Raw genomic sequence first — 16909 nt, forward strand, 5'->3', positions numbered from 1 at the left:
AACTAAGTTTTTTTTTTTTAGAAGGCACATGTTTCAGTAAACTTTGGAGCTATTGAAGTGAGCGTGTACATGCAGGAATTTTTCAAGAAGACAATAGGAGGGATGTGTACATTGCAGGAAGAGCATATGGACCAGATGCATTTACCACAACAATACTCTACATTGAAGATGCGACCCGCGGTGACCTCATATACCAAGGTCGCACTGGAGTTTGTGAACTCTACTACACCTCGTGGCTAGTGTCTTGAGATTTTTACATAGATCTTCAGGCGGATGTAACCATTTTCTTTGTAGAGATAATTTTGCCAGCTGAGCTCTCTCTCATGTATTACTACGTCTAATTACCCAGAGATTTTTTTAAAAATAGAATAGACCGTAGGCCTAGTAAATGGAACAGCTTTTCTTTCTGGGATGAGTGTTTCACTTTGAGTTTAGTACCTGGAAATAAGTTAATTTTCTTGTGTATCATTTTAAGCAGTCAAGCTTGATGGGCATCCATGATGTGATAAAGCAAAGCACTAAATATGCAATATAGATTTGTAATTATTTCAATTGTGAAACACAAAATATTGTCTGTTGAGAGCCAGAAGGGTATTATTGCCTCTTTTAAACATATTCGTATGAGAGGGAATCAACACCTTTTCGGCTCTGAACCAAAATTATGCTCTGTTGCTTAATACTCTTTTCTCAGTCTTGATGTAAAATGATTATCCTCTGTTGAGAGCCAGAAGGAAGTAAACTCTGTACCGGTATCAAAAGGATACAAGTTAACAACCTTCTAGCTCGTTTGAGCAGGCGATATATGTTCCTGTATGCAAACATACCGATTGCAACAGCTCTAGTATTTTTCTTAAGAAATGGTAATTCTTAAGAAAGTTACACAAAAGTCATGTAGAGTGTATGTATACAGTATATATGTAGGGAAGGCTCCTTTTGTTTTCCTCCCAGTTTCCAAAGTTAATTAGGATTCTTAGTATTAATGGTGATTCACTACGTAATACTTATGGAATTGATTGTGGACGCTTTCATGTTTGAAACTAAGCAATACAAACTCAACAACAAGAGCATTATGGAATTGATAAGAGAAATAAGCTAAAAAAATGCTACTGTGAATGGCATATTCTTGTAAATTATCAAAAGAGTGTGTGTGTGGGGTGTGAGAAAGAGAAAGAGGGAGAGATTGACATCCTTTTCAAGTGTGCCTACATGTATATTGTAATGAAGCGACCTTCAGAAAATTGCCTTATTAAAATGTTTTTTTCTTAAAACATGATATTCTTTTTTTTCACGATATGCCTTTTCAAACTGACATGCCATCATGAGATTTTATTGTGTGTAACTTTTGCAATTGATAATTTGTTAAGAAATTATTCAGGGTTTTGGGAGGTGAAATTTGTGTACATTTTCTTTAAGCTGTGATGGGTGTATGTTCTTTACATTGTCAAGAGGTGAAAAAGGGGGATTTCTTTGCCAACGCTTTCACTTGTGTTTTTGCTTGTTTTCTATTTTCTTGTTGTGAAGTATACAAATACACAGTACATGGTAACTATGGAAACACGATCTGAGTGTAATCTATACCATATACAGTGTACATTATGTGGTGGAAGATGACTGCATCTTGGTGCCTTTTTGGTTTTCTTCCATTTGTCTCAAACAGTTCAAGGCTCGTATGAAAAAAACTACAACTGCTTCAAAGATTGTCATAGCGAATGTACATACATGTATGGCATTGAACATTATGATGCATTTTGCAATTAATAAATGTTTAGTAAATCAGAGATCTTGAATGGCAAACTTACTTGCGGTTTAGCAGATTCAATTTCTTAACAAACTGCGATAAATGTACATACATGTACATGTACATACATGTACAAGTATTCTCCAATATTTTGTGTGCAGGATGAAAAAAGTCACCAAAGAGACAGAAAAGTTGCATCTGGGCCCTGTTTCACAAAACTTGTTATCAATAACAAATTTGCCTTAAGCCGATCATATGGTTTTAGTAGCTTATAACAGTTATTGATATCAAGTTTTGTGAAACAGGGCCCTGATCTTTGAGCTCATACCCTAGTGGTTCTGTAGATGTCTTTCATTACATTTTGTACAAACAAAAATTCAGTATTTCTATTTCATGATGCAGTGCCTTGGTACAAGCTGGTAATTCTAATTTTTCGTACTTGCACATTTTGGATCTCAATATTATACTAAGCAGTAATGACTTATGAGGACCCTTAAAATGCAAAAAGTACCATTCATTGTAAGCTACATGTAGTTTTAGTACACAAACTATCGCAAGTCATTATCCCTTATTAGTACAAGTTTAATTTGTGTCATGTACATGACTGTACTAGATATTGAAATATCGCAAGTCATTGGTGACAAATCACAAGATTTTTGCTGAGGGGAGGTCGTCATGCAGTGATCTTTTCAAACAAATTCAAAAGTTCATAACAAGAAGGCATGTTAATTACCTGGTACAAGTCTTGTCAATGCATATATTAATACAATTATCTGTTATTATTCTTTTCAATTGTAAGCTCCAATGATAACACTAATATTCTCTTTCAAGTTATCATCAAAAGTCCAGACTTGTAGTAAAAACACTAGAAATTTTCAAATGTCAATGCCTTCAAATTTTCATGAGTCTTCACAAAACATTTTGCTGTTGCCAAGAGCATCAATGTATCACTTTGGTGATTTGTATATACTGTATGCATATATTGGAAGGTGAAATTTGATGGTTATGAATATATTTTGCGTATAAGCTGCCTGTTGTTAGCCTGTGTATTGTAGTCTGATCTGACTTTTAGACACTCACAATGCCCGATACAAGGTCAACAAAGGCCCTCATCAAGGAAATTCTTTTGAAGGATGAAGACATTCTCAAAGTGATAAACGAGAGAGTGGCCCAGTCAATGGAAGCCAAATGCCACGACCTCATTGTGAGAATGGAGAAACAAGAAGGCCAAATATTTGAGCTGCAGCAAAAGCTCGATTCTACGGAGCATCAAAACACCATTCTGAAGACAAGATCTGAGGGGCAGCAAAACCTCATCAAGAAGCTTCAACTAGAGCAGAATGACCAGGAACAATATTCTCGGCGGAACTGCATCCGGGTGTTTGGTGTCCCTGAATCTCCTCAAGAAGACACCACTACAACAATCTGCAAGATTGCGCAAGAGAAACTGCGCATCACTTTAAAGCCAGAAGACATCGACAGATCTCACCGCGTTCGAAGACGGAATCCACCTCCCCATCCAGGATCACGGCCAAAACCAGCGGCCATCATCGTGAAGCTGACATCATATCAACATATCAACATCTTGTATGCTCTCGTGCACAACAATGTCTATCCCTTAAAATAAATAAAATACGTACATGGAGATACCAGACAGTGGCATGGGGTTCCACAGAGTCGATGCTCACTCTTCTTTGTCAATGAAACAATAATTGGCGGAAAGACTGCTTCTATTTGTCTATAATAGGTTCGAGTACAGAACCAAATAAATAAACACCAGAGTGAAAACAGTATTCAATTTTTCAAAATATTTATCGCACCTGTTTTGTGTCGTAGTATTACATGGATGGAATAGGCCATTTTCTTTTAAAATGCAATCCAATGAAATGTATATATATTCTTCTGAGTGCAAATTGCATATGTTACAAGTTGTTAGGTAGGAAAAGGGATGATTGTTGAACCTAGATACACCAAAAGTGTGCAACTTACATTCTGACTTTTGGGTGAATGTATTAAATAGTTCATCGCCAAGTTAACTAATTTAAACACATTTTTTAAATGGGTCTATTTATTGTTGCTATGTCAGACAACTTTAGGGCTGTCAAGGACAAGTTATGTTCAAGAAGTATCCTTAAAATTTGAAAACAATAGTAAACTGGTCTATTGTATCTGGAATTACAAAGATATTCATATTGGAGAATATATAGTATACTAGAACACAGGTATATAACGAAAGAGAGAGAAAGAGAATGAGAGAGAGAGAGAGAGAGAGAGTGAGAGGGAGAGAAAGAGTGAGAGGGAGAGAAAGAGAGAGAGAGAGAGAGAGAAAGAGAGAGAGAGAGTGAGAGGGAGAGAAAGGGGAAACTGAATTTAGACAATTAGGGCTTATTAAGAGTCGAAAACGGTACAGCGAATCGTCTTCTATTTCTAATAATTTAATGAAACGTCAAAGCTTCCGCGCTTCGCGCGGGAGGGGGGGGGGGGGAAACTTCATTGAGACAAGGATTAAAGTCGAGAACGGTACAATAAATCGTCTTCTTTTCCTAATAATCTAAGGAAATGCCTAAGCTTAACGCCTAACACCCACACACCCCCTTAATGATCGAGCGCGCTTCGCGCGCTCTTTAAGTGATTCGCTTGCTCACTACCGCCCTCCCTAAAATAAGATTCTATCTCCGCGCCTGCATTAAAATATATAGCTTTGATGCTGACTCAGTTGACGAAATAATTCGTAAATTTAAGTCGTCGAGGAAAATGACCAATTGCCCAAACGCAAGTACTATAGATAGTCCATAGGAAAAACAATTTAGCCTTTGTGTTCTATTCTTAGACATTCGATCAATTCTATTTCAACGCGTATAATATACCAAGTAATGTTCTTGCTTTTTAATTTCTTTCATTATTATGTGTTTATACAGAAAACGTTAATGGGCTTAACATAATATAAAATCATAAACTGTGAATTGTGGATGAAGAAAAAAAATATTAGGGTGAAGAATGGTTGTACACCATATTTCACTCCCATTTACATCTAGAACTTACTTAAAATTAAATTAACAGCCTATTTTGACATGTACTTCAAGGTATTATCATTGTCTATCTATTTGTACTTCGTCAAAATTTGATGGCAACAAAATTAAAGACAATATGAAAGAACGAAATACTATTCTATTTCGTTCTTTCATATTGTCTTTAATTGTGTTGCCATCCATCCCCCTGTTCTCAGTTGAAATGCAACAAATAAAATGTTTCAAAACATGTGTGTATGTGTGTATATAGTTCATATTATCAATTCACAATAGTTTTAAAGAATAACATTATGTAGATGAAGTAAGCAGGGAAACTTAAATGCATAATGACATTAAATTTATAATCCCCATTCACGGTCTGTTTTGGCTTAGCCTATAATCAACAATGGCTATAAAGTAATTTGATAAGAACGTACTTGGTCTACATAATTATTATCAAAATTCTGCTTCGGTGTTTTCTTCTTCATAAAAGAAAAGGAAAACTTTTCATCCACTCTGCAAAATCAAGATTTTAATTGAGATTTGTCATGTTACCCCTTTTTACATATATAAAGAAATACTTTTATATTCCATTATTGTTGCTTATGTAATAAATTTAATTACTGTTTTAATTACTTGTTTTATTCTCTGTTTGAATGGTCTATAACTCTAGGCCTATCTCTTTAATATAATCACCCTAAAGTGAATAAGACATAGTTCATAGTTCTTTTTATTTATTCTTTCACAAACATTTGTACAAATAGCTTTTTTTTTTAAAGTATCAGGAACAGCAGGTTATCAATAAAACAAACATAATTCAAAGTGTAATATTAATATTCAACATACAACTCTCGTCATTAACTAAAGAAATTCTATAAAAAGTTACTTATGTAAGATCATGTTTTGTACATGAAAAAAGAGGAGACCTTATGCTTGTTCGAACAAGATGTAAAAACAAGGAATTTCAAATCTAATTAGGCCTATAATGTTCGAATCCCCAGTAATGTTCATATATTTTACATGACAAATGATCTTATTAAATGAAATTAAAGAAAAGGTTGCTCTTAGTCGCTTTAAATTAGGGGATACTCTAATGGAGGATAATGGACATCTATTAAAAAAGAAAGGAGCACGTGACAGAGTAAAAAGGGCAATTATCAGAGGTGAAAATGGGGCACTCCTCGCACCTGGAAGAGGGCACTTACCAGAGATTTGTTTTTCTTGTCCTCTTACCGAGGTGTTTTATTTCACATATTTCACATTTCATATATATTTACATCAATTTACATTTTAACATAATAAAAAAATACAAAAGTAATTAAATAAATAATTATAACCTTAACATTTCTTGAACAATTTCTTTGTGTTTCGTCAATAAATACTTTGTTTATTTGCTATGTAATATCGTAGTTTTAATTTGAAATTAATGAACAGACTTTTACTATTTAACTCTTTACCATCACACCGCAGTGTAATATACATTTTGTATATTATGTATTGTCCTAAAATTAACATGAAGTTTATCACAAAGTTTTCCCTTTTTTCAATGGAAAAACCTATAACTAATGCTTTTTTATTAATATTTATTTGTTCATGAAAGTAATTATAATATAAGTTTTCAATGATTTTCCAAAAAAATTCTAACCTTTTTACATTTTAACAAGACATGAGTAGTTTCTGTTTCTTACATATATCACACTGGTCATTTTCCATTATACGCCATATGCATGAATTATGTTTTGATGGAAATATATTATGCAATATTTTAAAATTAACATGCTTTATCATATTATTTCCTATTTGTTGAAAATTAAAATTGAATGCTTTCTGCCAATTAAAAGAAAGAGGAAAGTTCAAGTAATATTCCCAGCAACGTGTAACATTTGGTTTTTGAAGATTTTGTTTCAGGAGGGATAAATAAAAATGTTTCGTCTTGAAACTAGATATATCAACAAAATCCCCTGTAGCTACTTCGATTACATATGAATCGTTTTGTTTACTACTTAATTGAACCTTCTTTAGAACGTATAATTTATTTAACCAATAGCATGGGAAACATTTCTTCAATTTTGCGTATTCGAACTCAAATAATAATTGATGAATACCAACTTTACTATTTAACAGAATCGAGTCTTTCCAACTACAATTTGTAATCACGTGCTTTACTTTACAAATTCCATCTACGTACCACTTTGAAAACAATAATATAGAATTTTCAAATTTAATATGACTGTTTTTCCATAATATCTCCTCTTCTATTTCTGTTACCTCAACTAAACATCAATATTTGAATTTTGACCATGCAACAAGAAGATTTTGATAAAACTCTGACAGTCCATTTTGTATACACAGCATTTTCATATCTTTCTTATTCAAATTATATCGTAAAATATCTGGAAAAATTCCAATCTTTTCAATCCAATATCTGAATTTTCCATCTACGAGTTTGTTCATCCAATAATTTGCTTACCAGAGATGAAAATAAGAGGCATTTATGAGAATGGAAAAGAGGCATTTGTCGAAGGAAAAGGGACACCTATCAGATTTTAATAGGGGCATTTAATAGAGGTAAAAAGGGGCATTTCTTAAAAGGTGATTGAAGGGACTCTTATAAAAGAGGAAAAAGGGCACTAATCAAAAGGAAAATGTGTCTTTATTAAAAATAAAAAGAGGCACTTGTCAAGCAAAAAGGGCAATTATCAGAGGTGAAAAGGAGCACTTATGAAAATGGAAAAGGAGCACCTATCTGTGTTTAATAGGGGAATCGATCAGAGATGAAAAGGGGGCATTTTTGTGAAGGGAAAAGGGCTCTTATTAAAAAGAAAAGGGGGCATTTATCATAAGGAAAAGAGGCATTTATTTGAAGGGAAAAGGGAACACGTGTCAAAATAAAAGGGGCGCTTATCAGAGTTTAAAAGGGGCATTTATGAGAAGGGGGAAACGGCCTTTAAGAAAAAAGGAAATGGGAAAAAGGGGCAATTATACGAAGGGAAAATATGGGTTGTGTCGAAATGAAAAAGAGCGCTTACCACAGATAATGAAAAGGGGCACTTACCAGATGTTAATATAAGGGCATTTTTCTGAGGTGAAAAGCGGTCATTAATGAGAAGGGACACTTAACACAACGAAAATGGTCAATGTCAAAATAAAACGGGCACTTATCAGAAGTGAAAAGGGGCACTTATTAAAAGGAAAAGGGGCACTTGCCAAAGTAATATACGGTACTCTTCCATGTTAAAAGGGGCACTTTCGGGGAACTTTCGGCCCCCCTGCTTATGACAAACTTATATGAGAATAGAAAAGTAACGTCTTGACGAATCAAAATAGTATACATGAAAAAAAATGTCTTCCTGAAGGACGTATATTGGTTAGATCAGCGATATTTACCCCCCCCCCCCCAGATAAGCCAATTGCGAGATATACCTAAGATTCTTTTATTCACAAGAGGGTGCATTTCGACGACTTCTTCTTCTTCTTCTTTTCATCCTGTTTTATTCCTGCCAATGCTACAGTCTCAAACACTTCTGTGATGCCTTTGTTTTCCTTGGCCGAGCATTCTAGATATGGAATGGCGCCGATCTTTTTTGCAAGGACCTGGGCATCCTCTGTTTTTACCGGTTCCTGATTCTCCTTTAACAATTCTTGTATTGTATCCTTGTCATTTTGAAGATCTTTCTTGTTCCCCACCAAAATGATAGGTGCCTTTGGGAGGTACTTCTTCACCTATTAAAAAAGGGATTTACAAAAACGTACAGACCATTGATAAAATATATATTATGATCTGTATATACTTGCTTCTACTGACTTGATTTCAGACAGCCATAATTATATTCACTTCCGGTTCATAACTGTTTTGATATTCCTTTCATGCCAAGCAAAGGAAACCTATTAAGTAAAACCGGTTACCTTTTTTTACCACAGTCCCCTTCGTCTACCAACTTCATTAAATGTTTTATAGGTATTGACGGTCCCATTTATTACAATTATACATATTGATTAGGGAAAAAATGCTTATTAGGGACATTACTAAGATATCATGCCCCAAGGTGTAATAAGCTATTTACTAAAAGGTCACCAATCCCTATAACGCTTATGATGTTTAAGACTTGTTAACATTTCAATAAGATGAGATCAACCGGAATGGGGCTGCCAACATTTGCCCCTGGCTTTCTTTCGTCAAAGGTAATTATTGCGATAGGTCTTTTTTTTTTGCAATGGGGTTTGGGTTAGGTTTAGGGTCAGGGTTAGGTTTAGGCCTAATTAGTGGTGGGTAACCCTCTAAATTTCGCTAGATTGACTGGACTAATAGTGTTTGGTCCATGCAGGGTCGGGTTGCAGATAAGAATTTCTGTTAATCTACGTTAGGATATTGACTGCGGAGAACCATTATGTCTCACCTCTGGTATCCATTTCTCCGAGATGTCTTCAAAACTGTCGGGTTGATCAAACGAGAAGCAAAGAAGTACAACGTCAGTCTTGGGGTATGCGAATGCCGTTCTCAGTCTTCCATACAATTCTTGACTTGGTGTATCCCATATTCCCAGCTCAACCTAGTAATGGTGATAAATGAGACTGGTGCTACAATAAAATACTATATTTAGTAAACATCCAACAACTATATAGTAATACATTTCCTAGAGGTTTGTGAAATTTGCACGTCTTATACGTACAAAGATCGTGGAACAGCGATCACGCTAAGCAATTTCACCACGAACCGTCCGCTCTACTTGCGCGCAACCTGACAGTGTACAAATTGAATGGAAGGCTCTGGCAGGCGCGGATCCAGGGGGGGGGGCCGAGCGGGCCTTGGCCCCCCCCCCCCCCGCAAAAAAAAAAAAAAAAAAAGAGAGAGAAGAAAGGAAAAGAAGGGAGAAAGGGAAAAAGGAGAAAAAGGGAAAGAAAGAAGAGGAAGAAGAAAAGAAAAGGGGGAAGAAGGAGATCGGAGGGCCGAAAGGGCCTTGCCTCCCAGGCTGTTAACCCCCCCCCCCCACCCCTCCAATCAAAAAAAAAAATAAGAGAGAAGGAAGGAAAGGGAAAGAAAAAGGGAAAAAAGGAGATACTGGCGTAATGATAGGGGGGGGGGCTTGGGGAAATCATATTCAAACATGGTTTATTTCTAATTCCACAACGGTGGATTACAAATACTGCTGAAATGACATAATTTCCGAAATTTTTCCTCACTTTTTAGTAAACTATACGTTTGTATGTGTTTGTTGGAAAATGACAAATTCCTAAATTTACAACCAGGCAAAAAATATGATTCTTGAGATTCCTACATGTCAGGGCCCGAGGTACGGCGGGGATCGAGAGCCTCGAGCCCCCCCCCCCACTTTTCTTGAAAAAGTATTTTAAAGAGAAATGAAATAGAATGAGAGCAAGAAAGTAAGAATAGTTAACTGCCAGTGTAAACAAAATAATGAGGCATCAAAATATGCTCATCTGACCGTGATTAAATGCCTAAAACCCCTAAGCTTCCGGGGGCTTTGCCCCTGGATTCCATTTAGGGCCCTACGGCGGACCCTTAGATGATCATCTGACGGTAATTTAATACCTAAAACCCCTGATTTTTTGGGGCTCCGCCCCCTGGACCCCACGCCAAATAGTGACTAGCCAGTGTCACAAAATAATAAGGTATACACAAAAATATGCTCATCTGACCTTAATTAAACGCCTAAAACCCCTGAGCTTCCGGGGCCGGCTCCGCCGCCTCGACCCCACCAGGGGCCCTAAGGCGGGCCCCTGAATGCTTATCTGACCGTAATTTATCGCCTTAAACCCCTGAGCTTACGGGGTCGGACAAGGTATCAAGATGTGTTTATCTGACCGCAGGCGCGTAGGCGGGGGGGGGGGGGGCGGTTGGGGGGGGGGGGGGGCGGTCCCCCCAATCGGAAGAGGACGTAGGAAGAATAAGGAGCAGACAAAGAACGTATTTGATATTCAGACAAGGATTAAGGGTATAGAGAACGGTACAACGCTTCGTTTTCTTTCTCTAATAATACTAGGAGGGGAGGTGGGGGGGGGGGGACTGAATTCAGACGAGCATTCAGAGGCGAGAACGGTAATACGAATCTTTAATGATTTAATGAAACGTAAAAGCTTCCGCGCTTCGCGCGGAAAGGGGGGGGGGAACTGAAATCAGACGAGGATAAAGAGTCGAGGACGGTAAAACGAATTGTCTTCTTTCTTTAATAGTTTAATAAAACGTCAAAGCTTCCGCGCTTCGCGCAGGAGGGGGAGGGAGGGACTGAATTTAGACAAGGATTAAGAGTCGAGAACAGTACAACGAATCGTTTTCTTTGTCTAATGATTTAATGAAACGTAAAAGCTTCCGCGCTTCGCGCGGGAGGGGGGGGGGGGGGGGGAACTGAAATCAGACGAGGATAAAGGGTCGAGAACGGTACAACGAATCGTCTTCTTTCTTTAATTGTTTAATAAAACGTCAAAGCTTCCGCGCTTCGCGCAGGAGGGGGAGGGGGGACTGAATTTATACAAGGATTAAAAGTCGAGAACAGTACAACGAATCGTCTTCTTTATCTAATGATTTAATGAAACGTAAAAGCTTCCGCGCTTCGCGCGGGAGGGGGAGGGAACTGAAATCAGACGAAGATAAAGGGTCGAGAACGTTACAACGAATCGTCTTCTTTTTTTAATATTTTAATAAAACGTCAAATCTTCCGCGCTTCGCGCAGGAGGGGGGATCCAGGTCGGAATTCCAGCTGAAACCAGTAGGCAACTGGTACCAGTTAAAATCAGTAAGTCAACTGGTACCAGTTGAAACCAGTAGATTCAACTGGTTTTTAATATGGAAATTGAAACAACGCTAACTGAGACCAGTTGATTTACCAGTTGAATTACCAGTTGATTTACCAGTTCAATTACCAGTTGATTTACCAGTTGATTTACCAGTTGAATTTCCAGTTGAATTACCAGTTGATTTACCAGTTCAATTACCAGTTGATTTACCAGTTGAATTTCCAGTTGAATTACCAGTTGATTTTTTCAGATGATTATCCAGTAATCAATCAACTGATAATCAATAATTATTATTAGCATTTGGCCACCAACTTGACCACATATACTAACTCTTGCAATTACCCCATCACAATGATCATTTGAAGTAGATTACAGATGTGTATTGTGTGTTTTGCCATATAATGTTCGTGCATACATATATACAAATTTATACACTTTATTTCTGGTTAGTAATTACATATATATCATTATATCTCATTTTACGTCTTAAATCAGATGAAAAACATGATCAGACATGTGTAATATATTTGTCAATAATTAACTAAGAAAATGTAAATCACAAAATGCATGTGCATTGTCACATTTGCTTGAAAGATCATGATAATTATATTTTCTGTGAAAAACATGCAAATCATGAATATTCATAAGATACATTGAACTGGTTTTTCAACTGGTAAATCAACTGGTATTCGTACTGGTTTTCAACTGGTAATTATCTACTGGTTTTCAACTGGTAAATCAACTGGTAATCATCTACTGGTTTTCAACTGGTGATCATCTACTGGTTTTCAACTGGTAAATCAACTGGTAATCATCCACTGGTTTTCAACTGGTACTCATCTACTGGTTTTCAACTGGTAATCATCTACTGGTTTTCAACTGGAATCAACTGGTAATCATCTACTGGTTTTCAACTGGTAAATCAACTGGTGATCATCTACTGGTTTTCAACTGGTAACCATACTGGTTTTCAAATGGTAAATCAACTGGTAATCATCTACTGGTTTCAACTGGTAAATCAACTGGTAATATCAACTGGTCTCAGATGTCAACTGGTATTTCTACTGGTTTCCAAATTGTATCAACTGGTATCAACTGGTACCAGTTAAGACCAGTTGAGACCAGTTGAGACCAGTTCAAACCAGTAGATACCAGTTGGAAATCCTTACTGGTTTCAACTGATATCAACTGGAATTTCGACCTGGGTCGAGGGGGGGGGGACTGAATTTAGACAAGGATTAATAGTCGAGAACTCTACAACGAATCGTCTTCTTTTTCTAATAATTTAATAAATCGTAAAATTTTCCGCGCTTCGCGCGGGAGGGGAAAAACTAAATTCACACGAGAATTATTTTCGAGAACGGTACAACGAATCGTCTTCTTTCTCTAATAATATAATGAAACGTCAAAGCCTGGGAGGGGGAAACTCGCCCCCCCCCCGCATTACGTCACTGTTGGTTACCATAACGTACCAATATTTGGCTCGCATAATTTCAAATTTGGGCCCCCCCCCCTAAGAAATCCTGGATCCGCGCCTGGGCTCTGGTACTGCGCGCAACAGAGGACGGTTCGTGGTGCAGACAAATCCTGTAATTACTGAGCGGACGCTTTGTGATGATTACGGTATTACGTAACCAAGCATATTCACGCTCTGAAATTTTTACAAGATGTAGGTTATCATGAATACATGCAAACAAATGAAAAAAAAGAAAAAGAAAAAAAAACAGCAAATTTTGCTAAAGAGGATCACAAACCGTCCTCTCCGCGCATTTCCAAGCGAAGGTTAGTTTTGCAGAAAACGCGTTTAAAAGATACAACTTTTCAAACGGTAATTGTTAGACTTTAGAATAGATTATATTACAAATCAATGGGACTACTTGGAGGCTTAGGTCTTAAAGTTTTATACAGTGTGTTTAGATTTTCTTGAGTTGGAGTATTTGTGCTACAATTGGTTATGTAAACAGAGAGGACGGTTCGTGGAAAAGATAAAATGCGCGATCACGCTACGCGCTACTTGCGCGCAACCTGACAGTGTACAAAATGAATGGAAGGCTCTGGTACTGCGCGCAACAGAGGACGGTTCGTGGTGCAGACAAATCCTATAATCGCTGAGCGGACGCTTTGTGATGATTACGGTATTACGTAACCAAGCATATTCACGCTCTGAAATTTTTACAGGATGTAGGTAACCATGAGTACATGCAAAAAATGGAAAAAAAAAGAAACATGAACAAATAGCAAATTTTGCTAGAGAGGACGGTTTGTGGTGAGGGGGACGAATTACTTCAAAATGATTTTTTTTCTTTCCCGTTTTATCAGATTATCGTCGGAGCCTATTCAAACTTGAAGGCAGTGAGATTTTAAATATTAACAAACAACATGTCCCTTTAATTACCATGTACATTGCTGAAATAAAAGTTTGTAAACCAAACTTTATTGTAAGTGCCGGTTTCTCAGGTGTGGGGGACAGGCACGTAGCCAGAGTTTGATGTTCTGGGGGCACATACATGTAATCGATCGAGGTATAAAAGAAGGGGTCTAAAAAAGTTCAATCGATCTTGGAAATTTAGGGGGGTCACGTGCCCCCCCCCCCCCCGTGGCTACGTGCCTGGTGGGGGACACAAAGGCTTGTGCCCCCACCCCTACAACAACAAATTGGGAAAGGACAAAGAGAGCGCGAGACGAGAAAAGGGGCGATCATCCACGCTCGATGGCTAATTCTTCCGCGTGCTATGCATCCACCCCATCAGTGGCGGATCCACGAGGCCGCCGCCCCCCGCCCCCCCCCCCCCCCTGGGGAAAAAAAAACGTGTAATATCACATTATTTTTAACTTTTTTTGGAAATTGCCCCCCCCCCCCCTGGCGCTCAAGGGGGGGGGATGCGATTTTACAAATTTTCGAGGGCCAAAAAAAAAATGAGTGCTCACTACCCCCCCCCCCCCCCGCGCGAATTGGGCCCCCTCCCCTGCCGCCGGCTGGATCCGCCCCTGCACCCCATAGACTAGTGCCCCCATCCCCCGCCCCCATGCATCAGTGCCCCCTTAATGGCTAGACCCATCGACAATTTTTTTTAATCTGTTTGTTTGTTTTGTTTATTCATACTCTGACTTCTCTATCGTTCAGCTGCATTGACTTTGTGTAAACGTACCTTTTTGCCATTTACTTCTATGCAAGACGTTGCCTCCATTTTAGCCGAATCTGTCTTTGACGAATGCAGTTTGGAGACTTGTTTTCCCGCATTGGCTCCCAACTATGGACACATCTGTCCTGATAGTAGCCATTGTCTAGTTCAACACTGAAAAAAAAAATAACACAAATTATAACACCAGACAGTTATTATCAGGCCTACCTATATATTCGTCACGCTTGTGTTGAAATATAATATACTGTATATTAAAGTCAGATTAGATTTATCTGTTTGAAAATAATTGGTAAGAATTAAGCAGAACTTTGAAGAAGAGAAGAAAAAAAGAGAGAAGAAGAAGAAGATGAAGAAGAAGAAGAAGAAGAAGAAGAAGAAGTAGAAGGAGAAGGACAAGCAGAGGAAAAAGAAAAAGAGAAAAGGGGAATGAGAAGAAGAAAGAGAAGAATAAGGAGAAGAAGAAGAAGAAGAAGAAGACAAGCTAAGAAACACGGTAGAACAAAAACAAAATAAAACATCAAAATACGGCTCTTAAACGGTACGTGCTTCACTGACCCCCCCCCCCCTTATTTTACAATCCTCCCTTACTCAAATGCACACTTGTGTCCTCGTGAAATTCAGAAAGAAACATTGAGTATTACTATACTCACCAATAAAAGTTGTAATGTAAGGCATAATAAAAACAAATTGTGGAAATCAGCCCATATCCATGATTGCAATGTTAGCGGTACAGATTGAGATTGAGTACGTCTTGTTTCAAACACAATAAACTAATAATACGGGACTGAACGGAAATAATGATGTTCAAGTTTAGGCCTGCAGCTCCGTTGACACTATTCAAACATCGTGGCCCGAATTCACACAGTAGGTTGAGTGCTATCATTTTATACCTTTGCACCCAACGTATGCGATCTAAAAATAGGCGAGCTCTATTATAGGTTTCAAAGGCATTAGATGCACTTTACGAGTTTAGATAGTTTGAAAATAACAGAAATCAAGACAAGTCTTCTAATCTTATAGTTTTTCTGCTCATCATAAACGTATGCATCATAACAAAGACTGGATAGATAATTAACCATGAATATCAAGAGAGAGAGAGAGAGAGAGAGATATCAGAGAGCCTAAGGGTATTACAAAAATTTAAAAATGACGCTACTTATGACGCGTTGTATACGTTTTCAGTTACATTATTTTTCCAGAAAGGAGGAAGGGGCAGGATGGAGCAGGCGCGGATCAAGGGTGGGGCCGAGCGGGCCTTGCCCCCCCCCCCCGCAATAAAAAAAAAAAAAAAAAAAGAGAAGAAAGGAAAAGAAGGGAAAGGGAAAAGGGAGAAAAAGGGAAAGAAAGAAGAGGAAGAAGAAAAGAAAAGGGGGAAGAAGGAGATCGGAGGGGGGCCGAAAGGGCCTTGCCTCCCAGGCTGTTGACCCCCCCCCCCTCCCCAATCAAAAAAATAAGAGAGAAGGAAGGAAAGGGAAAGAAAAAAGGAAAAGAGGAGATACTAGTGTACTGATGGGGGGGGGGGCTTGGGGGAAATCAAATTCGCACGGTTTATTCTAATTCCACAACGGTGGATTACAAATAATTTCCGAAATTTTTCCTCATTTTTTAGTAAATTATACGTTTGTATGTGTTCGTTGGAAAATGACAAATTCTTAAATTTACAGCCAGGCAAGAAATATGATTCTTGAGATTCCTACATGTCAGGGCCCGAGGTACGGCGGGGATCGGCGAGCCTCGAGCTCCCTCCACCGCTCCCCCCCCCCCCCCCCCCCCCCAAACTTTTTGTGAAAAAAATATATTAAAGAGAAATAATAATAATAATGATAATAATAGCCTAATAGTCCACTCAAAATTTTATTTAACCGAAACGAATAAAATAGAATGAGAGCAAGAAAGAAAGAATAGTTAACTGCCAGTGTTAAAAAATAATGAGGCATACAAATATGGTCATCTGACCGTGATTAAATGCCTAAAACCCCTAAGCTTTCGGCGGCTCTGCCCCCTGGATTCCACCTAGGGCCCTACGGCGGCCCTTAGATGCTCATCTGACGGTAATTTAATGCCTAAAACCCCTGATTTTGGGGGTCCGTCCCCTGGACCCCACGCCAAATAGTGACCTGCCAGTGTCACAAAATAATAAGGTAAAAAATAAAATGCTCATCTGACCTTAATTAACCACCTAAAACCCCTGAGCTTCCGGGGCCGGCTCCGCCGCCTCGACCCCACCAGGGGCCCAAAGGCGCAGGCACGTAGCCACGGGGGGGGGG

At 38.3% G+C, this 16909-nt stretch overlaps 1 pseudogene; it reads right to left on the bottom strand.

Annotated features, from left to right (window-relative positions):
* Nucleotides 1-8168: 8168 nt before the first annotated feature.
* LOC763768 lies at nucleotides 8169-14796 on the bottom strand (annotated as a pseudogene).
* Between the last annotated feature and the right edge of the window lie 2113 nt (nucleotides 14797-16909).

Source organism: Strongylocentrotus purpuratus, unplaced genomic scaffold (genome assembly GCF_000002235.5).
Source record: "Strongylocentrotus purpuratus isolate Spur 01 unplaced genomic scaffold, Spur_5.0 spur5_scaffold_6, whole genome shotgun sequence".
In the NCBI taxonomy this organism is placed as follows: Eukaryota; Metazoa; Echinodermata; class Echinoidea; order Camarodonta; family Strongylocentrotidae; genus Strongylocentrotus; species Strongylocentrotus purpuratus.